The 13,453-nt window shown below is 46.0% G+C and overlaps 1 protein-coding gene and 1 long non-coding RNA gene across 19 annotated transcripts in view; one reads left to right on the top strand and one right to left on the bottom strand.

Moving 5' to 3' along the window:
* The window catches only part of NRXN2 (neurexin 2), a 1,320,144-nt gene that overhangs the window by 696,916 nt on the left and 609,775 nt on the right, over positions 1-13,453 (bottom strand). The gene's annotated exons all lie outside the window — the stretch shown is intronic.
* The window catches only part of LOC134969331 (uncharacterized), a 76,653-nt gene that overhangs the window by 55,791 nt on the left and 7,409 nt on the right, over positions 1-13,453 (top strand). The gene's annotated exons all lie outside the window — the stretch shown is intronic.

Raw genomic sequence — 13,453 nt, 5'->3', positions numbered from 1 at the left:
GATGGAGGCATACCATGAGGCTAGGCCGCCGTGACTTGTGGCATGCCAGAACTGTTTTAGAGGCCTTGTCCATCCATGTTTACAGCTTATTCTGCAACCCCATATTGTTCCTGTTTAGAGTGAGCAGTTTCCTGGGAGTGAGGTCATTTAGTACGGGCTGATGTTTTCTGCATAGCAATGTTTATGTGTTATGACATTGAGTTACCTGATTTATCTTACATTCGTTTTTTTTTTTTTTACTATGCACTGAAAGTGTTTCCTTTATCTATAAGGTGTGCTCACCTCAAACTTTACCCATTGTAATCATATTGCTATTCCTTTTATCATTTTCTTGGATTTTCTTGTTTTTTGTGTACTGTTTTGTGCTTAATAGAAAAAATACTATTAAAAACAAGGGGTTGACAAATAAGCAGCTCTGAATGGCTACTGCCAGTTTGGACATAATTCAGAGAGTGCACTGAAGACAAGGGAGCATTGAGCACTTTGGAGGATGGCATATAATTGGCTGATATACTCAATCTGTATAGCAAGGAACACTCACTGCTTTACAGGTCTCACTTCATGATGCTGAATTGTGCAATCTGTTAATAATCACATTTTGCTCGCATACAGATCAATTATCATTTGTGCTAAATGTGACTTGTCTTGGTTGGTCTGTATTAAGGGCCTAATTTAGCATGGGTTGTAAAAGAAACACACAACTTAAACCCTTTACACTGATGTGTGGAAGGACGCCCAGCAGAGCCCCCCCCCCCCCCACCCCTGCTAAAATACGAGTGACAACGATGCACTCACATGATTAGGGTTGCCCTCTGCCTACAAGCAGACGGAGGGTCACCATCTTTTGGGACACAGCTGCCGCACGTGACCTCACGCAGCCACAGTGGCCTGCCCCACAAATGGTCCAGATACGCCTGCATTGTCTGGACCACTCCCTCCGAAACGGTGCATCGAAGCCCACAATACACAGCCTCGATGCCCTGCCACTGCCCCCCAACAGGACACTGTGATGGCATGCAATCAAAGTTTAATACCTTGCACATGTGCGCACCGGCCTAATAGCGATTTCAGCACAATTAGGTAGCATGCTGAATCGGTGCCTATATCTGCTAGTAATGAAGTAATGAACGATGGGGCAGATGTATTAACCTGGAAAAGGCATAAGGAAGTTATAAAGCAGTGATAAGTGCTAGGTGATAAATGCACCAGCCAATCAACTCCTGTTAATTTACATATTGGAGCTGATTGGCTTGTACATTTATCACTTTGCACTTATCACTGGTTTATCACTTCCTTATGCCTTCTCCAGGTTAATACAGCTGCCCTAGAATAACTTAACATTGAAGCACAGTTTGCAATGTACAGTAGCTTGTGCATCCTTTTTAAACAAGGACATTAAACTGGTACTGCTCTAGAATAGGGCTGTCAGTATTGGCCTGCAGTTCTAATGCCGGACACCGTTATATTTTGTTCAAGGGCAGATGATCACTGTTACATTCAGTTCATTGTGAATGCTAAATAAATACGTAATAACCCAATATACAGTTTTTTCCCAATTTGGTTTGACCTAGAAACTTGTTGATATCATTGTAAGAATTTAGAGATTTCTAGAATTGCATTCATTTTCTTTAGGTAGTTTTTGGAAGTATCATAAGAGTGAAAGGTGCTCCAGCTCTCCGTGTTATCACACAGCTCCAGTTTTCAAACAGGAATGTGAGATCAAACAAGGAAAAGGAAGGAACACATCAATACAATTAAACATTAGGTAATGCAATTACTACTGTATACTGTAAGTAGATCTAAAAGCAGAGCCGCAATTACTGATAAATGCTTAACAATTTCTTAAGAACATATTTTGCACCTGTGCTACATTATTTGTTACTGACACCAAATAGAAATTAGACCACATTTTACAATGTAGCAGAGCTACACAAGTGAATACAAAATGTAATGTTGTGTAACACAAAAATACATGCAAGCAATTTAGTAACAGTGCTGAATGAATTTTTTTCCAGCAAACTAATGGTAAGTTTATATGCATGTTAGTAGCTTCCATACAGTATGCACTATACACTGTACATTGGATACTGAGAAAGTTCTAAATGCCAAGCAATACAACAATTTTCATACAATAGACATACTTTTTTGTTCAAATTAGTAGTGGATTTACCACTATGCGACCAGGTGCCCACCAATAGGGCTGAATTTGTGAAGGGGCAAGTGTTACTTGCGCCCAGAGGAGGATTTACCACAAGGCAACCAAGGCAGCTGCTTAGGGCCCTGTGGATCCCGGCGGGGATGCTGATAAGACTGTACAGAGGGCATTTCCGGTGGCCCGCTACCTCTGCCGAAAATGTCAGAGCATTGGGCTGCCTGAATACTCCCGGCTGCCAGTGATGAGACAGCTGTTGGGTGCCAGATCCAGCTCATGCCTGTGTGTCCAGTACTGCAGTGTTGTGCATGTGACCTGTCACGACACACCTGGTTATGGCATCAGACGCACAGAGAGAGGAGACGGGATGCGCACAGAGAAAAACATGAGCTCTTCCAGTGTACTTTATTACAGTATTCTTGTTAATTTTGTATAACATCCACCTACTTAATATTCCAATCAGGCGGGAAGGGGAGGGGGGGGGGATGGGGGCTGTACAGTGTATAACATCCGCCTGTTACCGTCAGGATTGGGGGGAGGGGGTAAACTGACTGATGATATATCAATATGCTATTATACTCTATTTTAAGGTAGGATGCCAGTTTGGAGAAAATCGTAAACGAGTGATTTTCTCCAAACTGCGCATGCACTAAGGCCGCACAGCGCATGCGCTAGCAGTCACAGTGCAATAACAATTTGAGTGATAGCTGAGGGTGGAGTTTCGGCTTTTCGGGGCGGCTGTGTGACGTCACATGCAGCTGCTCTGATCAAGAAAATGGCTACCTGCGGATGTCAGGGGTCATCATTCAATTTTGCTTCAGCGATGTGATCACAATTATTCCCTTCCTTCTACTACAAACTACTGTATGTAGAGATACCTGAGTATTATGCAAACAGTCCTACAGTACTTGGGCATCCGTTAGGTATACAGAAGAGTAAAAAAGTGTGTGTGTGTGTGTGTGTGTGTGTGTGTGTGTGTGTGACTATGGCTAAGGATACTATTAAGATAAATGAATGAGTTTCCTGGTAGGTTCCTTACTTTAGGGTGCATAACCATGTTACGTTTATTATACGGTTTTTCGTTTTTGTTAAATCATGTTTGGCAATCATTTTATAGTTTAAAGGGACCTATTATTACGTATAGTGTTTCTTTGTGTTGTACAGTAATGGCGTATATGTAAAACTGTCAGTGTGCTCCGTGCTACTCGGGGTATTATATGTATTCCTCTCACCAGCCACCACACATTGGTAGACTCCTGCTTCTGATTGTCAGGCAGGAAGTGACGCTACAAAGAGCCCAGTTTCCATATACCATAATCTGGTCAGGTCACACAGGGACTGGTCTCTCAGCAAAGGATACACAACGAATGTCGCACATATACACTGACCACACAACACTGCACACACTCCTGTACCCTCACCCCCTATCCTTGCACACACTAATGTGTCCTTACCCACCTAACCCTGCAGGAGATTTGGCATACACTGACTGACTGGGCGGAGATTGTTTGAGGAAGGGGGGCCCCAAATCGGTGCCTTGCTTAGGGCCCCATGAATTCTAAATCTGCCTCTGGTTCAAATACTCGTTACATGCTATCTAATAATTTTACATTGACACTATGGGGTATATGCAATTGCGGTCGAATTCGCAGCAATTTTCGCCGTTTTTCAAATTCGACCAAATTCGCCAGGTGAATTCCGGAAGGTGGCTTCCGGAATTCACCATATTCAATGAAAAACGGATTCGCCAGGGTCGCGGGCGAAAATCGGCCGATTTGGCGGATTTTGCCGCGATTTTAAAAAACGGGAAAAATCGTGAAAAACCCGAAAAAAAAATGGCGTGGGGTCCCCCCCCAAAGCATAACCAGCCTCGGGCTCTTTGAGCTGGTCCTGGTTCTAAAAATGCAGGGGAAAAATTGTCCAGGGATCCCCCGTATTTTTAAAACCAGCACCGGGCTCTGCGCCTGATGCTGGTGCCAAAAATACGGGGGACAAAAAGAGTAGGGGTCCCCCGTATTTTTAACACCAGCATCGGGCTCCACTAGCTGGACAGATAATGCCACAGCCGGGGGTCACTTTTATGCCGTGCCCTGCGGCCGTGGCATTAAATATCCAACTAGTCACCCCTGGCCGGGGTACCCTGGGGGAGTGGGGACCCCTTCAATCAAGGGGTCCCCCCCCCAGCCACCCAAGGGCCAGGGGTGAAGCCCGAGGCTGTCCCCCCCCATCCAATGGGCTGCGGATGGGGGGGCTGATAGCCTTTGTGAAAATTAAAAGATATTGTTTTTTCCAGTAGTACTACAAGTCCCAGCAAGCCTCCCCCGCAAGCTGGTACTTGGAGAACCACAAGTACCAGCATGCGGGAGAAAAACGGGCCCGCTGGTACCTGTAGTACTACTGGTAAAAAATACCCAAATAAAAACAGGACACAGACACCTTTGACAGTAAAACTTTATTACACACTACCGACACACACATACTTACCTATGTTGACACGCCGACTGCCACGGTCTCCGACGATCCGAGGGTACCTGTGAAAAAATGATACTCACCTTCCAGCGTCCAGAGAGATAAATCCACGTACTTGTTAAAAAAAAAGAAAACGCAAAAACCCGAGCCATACCGGACTAGAAAGGGGTCCAATGTTTTCACATCAGACCCCTTTCTCCCGAATGCCGGGACATCACGTGACTCCTGTCACTGATGTCCCTTCAGCCAATCAGGAAGCGCTACTGCCGTTGCGCTTACCTGATTGGCTGAGCGCTGTCTGTACTGTGACAGCGCCTCGCAAAGCCGCTCCATTACTTTCAATGGTGGGAACTTTGCGGGTAGCGGTGGGGTCACCCGCCGGTCAGCCGCTGACCGGCGGGTGACCTTACCGCTAGCCGCTAAGTTCCCACCATTGAATATAATGGAGGGAGCTGTGCGATGCGCTGTCACAGTGCAGACAGCGCTCAGCCAATCAGGTGAGCGCAACGAAGTTGCGCTTCCTGATTGGCTTAGAGACCTGTCTGTGACAGCTGTCACTGACAGGTCTCATTCGTGGAAAGGTGTCCCATGTGTCAGCATGGGACCCCTTTCAGTCCGGCATGGAGCGGGTGTTCGCTTTGTTTTTTTGCCAAGTACGTGGATTTATCTCTGGACCATGGCTGAGGTGAGTATATTGAACTTTTCTTTTCAGGTATCCGTGGATTCTACATGGAGAAGAGGACCGATGTCGGCGTGTGAACATAGGTAAGTATGTGTGTGTCGACGTATGAAATAAAGTTTTACTGTCAACGGTGTGTGTGTCCTGTTTTTATTTGGGTATTTTTTCCCCAGTAGTACTACAGGTACCAGCGGGCCCGTTTTTCTCCCGCATGCTGGTACTTGTGGTTCTCCAAGTACCAGCTTGCGGGGGAGGCTTGCTGGGACTTGTAGTACTACTGGAAAAAACAATATCTTTTTATTATCACAAAAGGCTATCAGCCCCCCCATCCGCAGCCCATTGGATGGGGGGGGACAGCCTCGGGCTTCACCCCTGGCCCTTGGGTGGCTGGGGGGGGGACCCCTTGATTGAAGGGGTCCCCACTCCCCCAGGGTACCCCGGCCAGGGGTGACTAGTTGGATATTTAATGCCACGGCCGCAGGGCACGGCATAAAAGTGACCCCCGGCTGTGGCATTATCTGTCCAGCTAGTGGAGCCCGATGCTGGTGTTAAAAATACGGGGGACCCCTACTCTTTTTGTCCCCCGTATTTTTGGCACCAGCACCAGGCGCAGAGCCCGGTGCTGGTTTTAAAAATACGGGGGATCCCCTGTCAATTTTTTCCCCGCATTTTTAGAACCAGGACCAGCTCGAAGAGCCCGAGGCTGGTTATGCTTTGGGGGGGGACCCCACGCCATTTTTTTTTATGATTTTACCGTTCCAGCATTACAAAAAAAAAAAATAATAATAATATTTTAAAAAATATATAAATAATATTTGTGCCTCCAAAAAAAAAAAAAAAAAGTACCTAATCCCTTCTAATATAAATAGATCTTCTATTCCCAGAAAAAAAAACACAAAAAAAAACATGTTTAAAATTTTTTTATTTGTTTTCACCCTCCAAAGTGTGGCGGATTGAAAATGACGAATTTGCTGTCTAAAAGCCCTGCTGTCGAATTTCCAAACTTGAATTGAATATGCTTTGGTCGAATTGCAGCACTTGTATCATTGCAGAAAAGTCGAATTTGCAAAAATTCGAATTTCAAAAAGTCGAATTTTGAAAGTCCGTTTTTTGGTCGGAAAGCACTGAATTGCATAGGCGATTTTTTTTTTTGGTCGAAAATGACCCGAAATTCGACAATTTCGGGAATTCGACCGCAATTGCATATACCCCTATGTTGCGTATGACATGGCCCGTCTTAACAGCAGTGTAGGCCCCTGGGCACAGCAATGCTTTTGACCCCCTACCCATCCTCCAACGGTAGGGGTGGGGGGTGCTATCAGCGGCAGCTTTTATGTCTTGCGGTAGGGGGTGTTCTATCTTCCGCTCAGCATGTAGGACCTGGAGCAGTAATTTCTGCTAATTACTCCTTTACTGTGAATAAACTGTAGAAGGGGGCATTGGGATGAATGAAGAAGCTCTGGTATATGACTTCCAGGGTGGTAGGGGGTGTTTAATACGTAGGGGAGGGGTGGATAGTGGAGTGGGCTTAATATTTATCAATTTCCGGTGGGAGGACAGCTTGCTTGACTGCAGATATCTCAAGTTCCTGAAAATGTATTTCTTATCTTTGAATGGGATAAAAAAAACTAGATAGTACCACCTTTCAGAAAGTACTGGGGACTTGGAGGTCAGAGTTCAGGAGCCAGAGCAATTCACCTATGAAAATCTAAAACTACATATTAGGCGTGTGAAGCTGGAGCAGGGACCGGCTGCTGGAAGGCTGATATCTCTGGTTCTGGGCATATTAGAGACAAGCTGCCAGTGTCCACCAAAAGGAGAGAGTCCCAGCTTTAGGATTATACCTTCAGAAAAACTCTAAGTCAGACAGAACCCAAGATATCTGGCTGGGAAGAGCAATTAACAAGCTCAGATAGAGACCACTGCTTTCAAGTCAGATATCTCTGGTTCCCCAGGGCCAATTTTAAAAAAATATGGTACCCCTGGAAAAGAGGAGACCCTCAGCTATCAGCCTAGGGCCCTTATACTCCTGGGGCCCTTGGGCAAGAGCCCATATGAAAAGACGGCCCTGCGTATGAGCTTTCAAAGTGTGTTAAGTCTACCAGGTGTTGTGGATGGCTAAGCTGTCTACAGTGCTTGCAATTAAACGCGTTGAAAAATATTTCTCTTTGGCATATGAAGCAGGTAAAACTCCTCATAAATGTTTATTAAGAAATGAGATATAAGGTACATATGCAGCTTAATATTGTCATTCGAAAACAACTGAGTTTTATGCGGTGGTCACGTTGGTTACTCTGTATCTATTTATGTAGTATTTATATAACAAAAATGGGCAACAGCCTTATAATAATAAAGGGAGAATTAGCTAACAGAATATATAGGTTAATACACTGTGACGAATAAGCACATTAGGAATTATGAATGACCATATAAAGCTTATATAATGTACTTGTCACTGAACTCGGATGCGATTTTTCAAATGACAATATTTCACATAAACACACACATACACAGATACACATACTGTACACAGACAGAGTGACATAGAACTGACATTTGCCTGATCTGATAGCTCATCAGTCTGGTGATGTTTGTGGCTTTATACTGTAGAAGATGAGCAGTAAGCCATTCAGTAAATGGGAAATTACATCACCATTACTTAACTGAATAGGCCATAGGTTCTCAAACTCAGTCCTCAGGACCCCACACAGTGCATGTTTTGCAGGTAATCCAGCAGGTGCACAGGTGAATTAATTACTCACTGACACATTTTTAAAGGTCCACAGGTGGAGTTAATTATTTAACTTGTCATTCTGTGAGGAGACCTGCAAAACATGCACTGTGTGGGGTCCTGAGGACCGAGTTTGAGAACCTGTGGAATAGGCCATCTCCCCACGCTCTCATGTCATTGGAGCGGTCAGTGTAAAGAGACATTGTGCTTGTATAAGGAGTATGAGTCATGGGGTCGACATGCATTATGTCGAACACTATTGGTCGACAGTGACTAGGTCGACACAGTCATTAGGTTGACATGAACAAGGTCGACATGGAAAAGGGTCAACATGCGTTTATTTATTTGGTGTTGTTTTCATCGTAAAGTGACGGGGAACCCCAATTAGTGCACCGCTTCGCTCGCCATGCTTCGGGCAAGGTGCCTCTCTCCACTACCGCTGCGCTCGGCACAGGCGACTATTTCCAATCATAGTCCACGTGGATTGTAAAGTATGAAAAAGTTCACAAAATGAATGTGAAAAACGCATGTGGACCTTTTCCCATGTCGACCTAATGCATGTCGACCAATAGTGGTCAACCTAATGACTGTCGACCTAAGTGTTGTCGACCTAATGACCGTATCCCTGTATAAGAAAGCAAGTCAGTCTATTAACCAGGTCACAGGTGCAGAACAGATGGGAAAGATACCATTGGATAAGGATATGTTTTACTACTAATTATCCTTCTGTTATTGACAGTTGTATTACTGTTTAAACATATACATACAAGGCCACTGTTATTCAAAATTAGTATTACAACAAGTAATCAGAGGTCACACTTACGTTTAAAAGGGAACAACTAGCCAGGTGTAATAATAGGATTTTGATACCTACCGGCAAATCCTTTTCTCCCAGTCCGTAGAGGATGCTGGGGATGACATCAAGACCATGGGGTATAAACGGGATCCGCAGGAGACATGGGCACTCTAAAGACTTTTCATTGGGTGTGAACTGGCTCCTCCCTCTATGCCCCTCCTCCAGACCTCAGTTGTAGGAACTGTGCCCTGGGAGACTGACATTTCGAGGGAAAGAATTACTTAAACTAGTGGTGAGATATCTATCAACTCACACCCTCAACCATGCCGCACACATGGCATTCAACATAACACACGCAAACAGGCATGAACCAATTGCAGCAACATGCTGAAAACTAAGATAACACAACTTGTGTAATTCTAATAACTAAACTGCAGGTAAAGTACGCACTGGGATGGGCGCCAAGCATCCTCTATGGACTAGGAGAAAAGGATTTACCGGTAGGTATCAAAATCCTATTTTCTCATACATCCTAGAGGATGCTGGGGACGACATGGGGTCTATACCAAAGCTCCAGTACGGGCGGGAGAGTGCGGATGACCCTGCAGCACCGATTGACCGAACTTGAGGTCTTCATCGGCCAAGGTGTCAAACTTGTAGAATTTAGCAGATGTGTTTGACCCTGACCAAGTAGCTGCTCGGCTAAGTTGTAAAGCTGAGACGCCCCGGGCAGCCGCCAAGGACGAGCCCACCTTCCTAGTGGAATGGGCCTTCACCGACATCGGTAACGGCAATCCAACCGTAGTATGAGCGTGCTGAATCGTACTTCTGATCCAACGCGCAATAGTCTGCTTGGAAGCAGGACACCCAATCTTGTTGGGAGCATACAGGAAAAACAAAGACTGTTTTCCGTATTCGAGCTGTTCTAGCGACATAAATCTTCAAAGCCCTAACCATATCTAGAGACTTTGACTCAGTGAACGTGTCAGTAACTACTGGCACCACAATAGGTTGGTTTATGTGGAAAGATGAAACTACCTTCGGAAGAAAATGTTGACGAGTCCTCAACTCTGCACTCTCTTCATGGAAGATCAGGTAAGAGCTCTTGTGAGACAAGGCCCCCAATTCAGACACCCACCGTGCGGATGCCAATGCCAAAAGCATCACCACTTTCCAAGTGAGAAACTTCAACTCTATCTCTTGTAGAGGCTCAAACCAATCTGATTGAAGGAACTGCAACACCGCGTTAAGGTCCCATGGTGCCACTGGAGGCACAAATGGAGGCTGGATGTGCAGAACCCCTTTCACGAAGGTCTGAACCTCTGTAAGAGAGAACACTGACAAGGCCGAAATCTGGACCTTGATTGATCCCAATCGTAGGCCCGCCTCCACACCAGCCTGCAGAAAATGAAGAAAACGTCCCAACTCAAACTCTTCCGTAGTAGCCTTCTTGGATCCACACCAAGACACCTATTTTCTCCAAATACGGTGGTAAGGTTTCAACGTTACTCCTTTCCTGGCCTGAATTAGGGTGGGGATGACTTCCTTGGGAATACCCTTTCGGGCTAGGATCCGGCGCTCAGCAGCCATGCCGTCAAACGTAGCCGCGGTAAGTCTTGATACACGCACGGCCCCTGCTGCAGCAGGTCCTCACGAAGAGGAAGAGGCCGAGGATCTTCTATGAGCAACTCCTGAGGATCTGGGTACCAAGCCCTCCTTGGCCAGTCTGGGGCAATGAAGATTGCTCGAACTCTTGTTCTTCTTATGATCCTGAGCACTTTTAGGATCAGCGGAAGTGGAGGGAAGACATACACTGACCGGAACACCCACTGGGCCACCAGCGCATCCACTGCTATTGCTTGAGGGTCTCTCAACCTGGAACAAAATTTCTGAAGCTTCTTGTTGAGATGAGATGCCGTCATGTCTACTTGAGGAACTCCCCAAAGACTTGTCACCTCTGTGAAGACTTCTTGGTGTAGGCCCCACTCTCCTGGATGGAGATCGTGTCTGCTGAGGAAGTCTGCTTCCCAGTTGTCTACTCCCGGAATGAAAATTGCCGATAGAGCCTTTACATGTCTTTCTGCACAGAGGAGGATCTTCGTCACCTCTGCCATTGCCGCTCTGCTTTTTCTTCCGCACTGCCTGTTTATGTACGCGACTGCTGTTATACATTGTCCGACTGGATCTGCACGGGATGATCTTGAAGAAGATGTACCGCTTGTTGAAGGCCGTTGTAAATGGCTCTCAATTCCAGCACGTTTATGTGAAGGCAGGCTTCCTGACTTGACCATTTTCCCTGGAAGCTTTCTCCCTGAGTGACAGCTCCCCAGCCTCGGAGACTTGCATCCGTGGTTACCAGGAGCCAGTCCTGAATCCCGAACCTGCGTCTCTCTAGTAGGTGAGAACTGAGTAGCCACCACAGGAGCGAAATCCTGGCTTTTGACGACAGGATTATCTTCCGGTGCCTGTGTAGGTGGAATCCCGACCACTTGTCCAACAGGTCCCACTGGAATACCCTGGCATGGAACCTGCCAAACTGTATGGCCTCGTAGGCCGCCACCATCTTCCCCAACAACCGAATGCACTGATGGATCGACACACTCGATGGTTTCAATATCTATTTTACCATTTTCTGGATTTCCAGAGCCTTTTCCACCGGAAGAAATACTCTCTGAACTTCTGTGTCCAGAATCATCCTGAGAAAAGATAATCTTGTCGTCAGTTCCAACTGTGACTTTGGATAATTTATGATCCAACCATGTTGTTGGAGTATTGACAGGGAAAGTGTGATGTTTTGTAACAACTGCTCCCTGGATCTCGCCTTTATCAGGAGATTGTCTAGATAAGGAATTATATTGACTCCTTTTTGAAGCAGGAGAACCATCATCTCCGCCATCACCTTGGTGAATACCCTCGGCGCCGTGGAGAGACCGAAAGGTAACGTCTGGAATTGGTAATGGCAATCCTGAACCGCAAGATTTTTCAGGTTTAGGATCGGTCTGACCGAACCGTCCGGCTTTGGAAGTACAAAAAAGGCTTGAATAAAACCCCTCCCCTTGTTGTGACAAAGGTACCAGGACTATGACCTGATCCTGACATAATTTTTGGATTGCCGCTGTTACTGCTTCCCTTTCTGGAAGAGAAGCTGGCAAGGTCGATTTGAAAAATCGGCATGGGGAAACATCTTGAAACTCCAGCTTGTATCCCTGGGACACTATTTGCAACACCCAGGGATCCAGGCCAGACAGAATCCAACCGTGGCTGAACAGTTTGAGACGTTCCCCCACCCGAGCGGCCTCCCGCAAAGGAGCTCCAGCGTCATGCTGAAGATTTGGCAGAAGTAGGGGCAGACTTCTGCTCCTGGGAACCAGAAGCTGCTGTGGACTTCTTTCCCTTTCCCCTTCCCCTACCCGCAAAGAAGGGGGAACCTCTTTCTTCTTTGCATTTATTGGGCCGAAAGGACTGCATGTGCGGGTGATATGTCTTTTTTGCCGGTGCAGGCGCAGAGGGTAAAAATGTTGACTTACCTGTGGTAGCTGCCGAGACTAATGCATCCAGTCCATCGCAAAATAAGGCCTCACCTTAATATGGGAGAGCCTCCATATTTCTTTTGGAATCTGCATCCGCGTTCCACTGGCGAATCCATAATGCCCGCCGAGCCAATACTGCCATGGTAGCGGCTTGTGAACTCAAGAGTCCAATATCTTTCATCGCTTCTAGCATGTATGCGGCAGCGCCTTTGATATTCCCTAACTTAAGGAGTATCACATCTTTATCAATCGTGTCAATTTCTGATGACACGCTTTCTGACCATTTTTCAATAGCGCAACTCACCCACGCGCAAGCAATTGTGGGCCTGAGCAGCGTACCATTGGCAACATAAATGGATTTCAATGTAGTTTCCATCTTTAGGTCTGCCGGCTCTTTTAGTGAAGCCGTGCCAGGTGCAGGGAGAATTACCTTCTTTGTCAACCTGGACAGTGCACTGTCTAACACAGGGGGTGACTCCCATTTTTTCCTGTCCTCCACTGGGAAAGGATAAGCTATCTGAATTCTCTTGGGAATACGAAATTTATTTTCGGGATTCACCCACATCCCTTCAAAGAGTGTATTAAGCTCGTGGGAAGGAGGGAAAGTGACCTTAGATTTCTTTTCTTTATAGAGATAGGCCTTCTCCTGAGGTACAGGAGTGGCTTCTGTGACTTCCAGAACTTCCCTTATAGCCACAATCATATATTGTATATTTTTTGCCAATTTATGATCTATTTCCCTGGAGTCACTATCGTCGACACAAGAATCAGTGTCCGTGTCGGTATCAGTATTCACAATATTTGCAAATGGTCTCTTATGTGACCCAGAGGGGTCGCCTGCGGATGGAAGAACAGAGCCCTGAAAAAGCACATCCTCCACAGATTTTCTCCAGCACTCAGCATGAGATTCAGAATGATCTGATCTCCTATTGATATGATGCATACTATCACGTATTTCTTTCACCCATGCAGGCTCTTGGTGTGCCGGCAGAGTCACCACATTACACTTCTGTGTCCCTAAAATGGTTTCCTCCGAAATATTTATACTGGCGGGGGTAGGGCTGTGCCTGGGCATCTTATGCCCCCTTTTTGCCAG

The sequence above is a fragment of the Pseudophryne corroboree genome, chromosome 11 (assembly GCF_028390025.1).
Source record: "Pseudophryne corroboree isolate aPseCor3 chromosome 11, aPseCor3.hap2, whole genome shotgun sequence".
Taxonomy (NCBI): Eukaryota; Metazoa; Chordata; class Amphibia; order Anura; family Myobatrachidae; genus Pseudophryne; species Pseudophryne corroboree.
Note: the sequence above shows the minus strand (reverse complement) of the source record. Positions and strands in the feature narration are given on the sequence as shown.